We start from the raw sequence: 2,184 nt of genomic DNA, 5'->3' as shown, positions 1-2,184 counted from the left end.
AAGTAATATTTAAAATTCATATTCATAAAAAACCAACGGGCCTATAATATGGTTCATTGGTAGGTTATTTTGTTTTGTAATTCGTGTTTCACAGCCACGCGTCATGACGAGTTCATAGGCCACGCAAATTATACGATCTAGGTAGAAATATAAGGTAATGTAAAATTTATATTTTAAAGAAACAAAAAGATAAATTTTGTATTTACCCTACTTCAGGTACTAAAACCTACAGAAAAAGATCGAACGGTTATTGTTCAATAATACAATCTCAAATGGTTAAAATCATTTATTATTTTAATTTTCAATTATATAAATCTTATATCCATGGGCAAAATTGAATTTAAAATCAAAAAATCTAATTTCAATCGCAACGCTTGGAGTAAAAACTCATTCTTATAACCATATTTGTATGTTTACAAAAATATAAGACAAATAAGCACAAAATAATTAATATAAAAGTTGGTACGTGCGTACCACTTTTAATACATTATACTGTTATACCGTTGATGTCAATTTTGTTTGTCAATCTAGTTTAAGGTTGAGTACTCTAGTAAACGAGTTATTGTTTGTCAGTGAATTTATAAATAAACCAATAAATAATAATAATAATAATTTATGTATAATAATAACCAGATAATTTATCCCTCACACTAATTCAATAAAAAAAATTAGTTTTAAAGGAAATCGGCCCCTCGTGCCCAACACTTAATAATACAACAAATCAATTAAAAACAGATTCGCACTTTCTGGCCTAACACGAAATTTAAAAAAAAACCTGGTGGTACGGGACGTTTCGTAGATGTGAAAAAATACTAACAATGCACATTTATGTATAAATATAGACAATACAATCTATAATCTATTGTATAGAGCAGTGTTTCTTAATTTTTTTTATCCATGGAAACCCTTTTTAAGTCCACTTTTATCGCAGAATCCCTACATTTTTTTTTAGCTTTTTTGACTTTTTTATTTAGCTTTCAAAAATAGGTTATTACAGCTTGACAATTAAAATCCCTACTTGGTTTCAATACCTAGTCATTTTTAGTGTCATTCTATGTAAGGATTATTGGTCGTAAAAATTATAATAATAATGCGTAGGTATACTGTATTTATTATAAAAATATTTTGAACAACAGACAAACATGACTTCTAAATTTTAATTTTAATGAGAGTTTCGCGTAACCCCGAACAGATTTCAGTGAACTTTGGTTAAGAAACGCTGGTTTTTTTTTTTGGGGGGGGGGAGGTTTTCCCCCGTGTCTGGACATACCCCGACTTAAAAAAAAAGTCCTAATATATTGGACATTGGTGTTATCATTTATTTTATAGTTTATTAGTATACTATTTTTATTTTATTATAAAATAAATGGTATTTTTATATAAACGGCAAAACTTTAATTAATTTGATTAGATTCTACGACACAGAGACTTATCTACAATTTATCAGGGATATCCAGATATTATTTGAATTTCACCGGGTCATTACGATACTAAAAATAACCACAGGCCGCAGTGTGTAACAGTACACTGTCGTACAAAAATTAAATAATTATTAACACATTGGGGACAAACGCCATTATGGGACAATAAAATAAAATAATCGAAAAAAATATCGATTCAATATAATTTATGTTACAACTATGAACTCAATATAAATAAAATATAAAATATTAGCAAAGTAAATAATTCTAAAAATGTTGTTTGTGAGGTTCAATAAATGTTGGACACCCCCCGATAAATCACCCAAAATACGCCACTGCCTGTGGGCTATGGCTAATGGTTACCTATTGGTTATCACTAGTAACAATGGTATTGCTGGGGCATATACCGAAACTCCTGGAACTGTTACACATGGGTGCTTTAGCATAGTCTATCCAACATCCATTTTATATTATTTATGGGAACTACCGCAAAAATATGTTTCACATCAATTATTATAATACGTTTGATAAAAAAATAATAATGAATGACAACTCACGAATATACATTTTTCCCGGACTGGCCAGCCGTCGCTACCTATAATACATTTAATGATAATTATAACAATATTTATACATTTGTATACAGTAGATGAACCAATTTAGCCGAAAGAAATGATTCAATATGATCATAATTCATAGACCTAGTACACATGACAAACAAATTGCACTCATAACAATATCGATGAAAATGTTAGGGTGTGGC

The 2,184-nt window shown here is 29.2% G+C and overlaps 1 long non-coding RNA gene across 1 annotated transcript in view; it reads right to left on the bottom strand.

The window, feature by feature from the left end:
* Positions 1-1,234: 1,234 nt before the first annotated feature.
* Positions 1,235-2,184, bottom strand: part of LOC115034209 — a 2,748-nt gene continuing 1,798 nt past the window's right edge. Inside the window, exon 2 of the long non-coding RNA XR_003839559.1 lies at positions 1,235-2,016. This is a non-coding gene — a long non-coding RNA (uncharacterized LOC115034209). The remainder of the gene's footprint in view (positions 2,017-2,184) is intronic.

This window comes from Acyrthosiphon pisum, chromosome A2 (assembly GCF_005508785.2).
Source record: "Acyrthosiphon pisum isolate AL4f chromosome A2, pea_aphid_22Mar2018_4r6ur, whole genome shotgun sequence".
In the NCBI taxonomy this organism is placed as follows: Eukaryota; Metazoa; Arthropoda; class Insecta; order Hemiptera; family Aphididae; genus Acyrthosiphon; species Acyrthosiphon pisum.
Note: the sequence above shows the minus strand (reverse complement) of the source record. Positions and strands in the feature narration are given on the sequence as shown.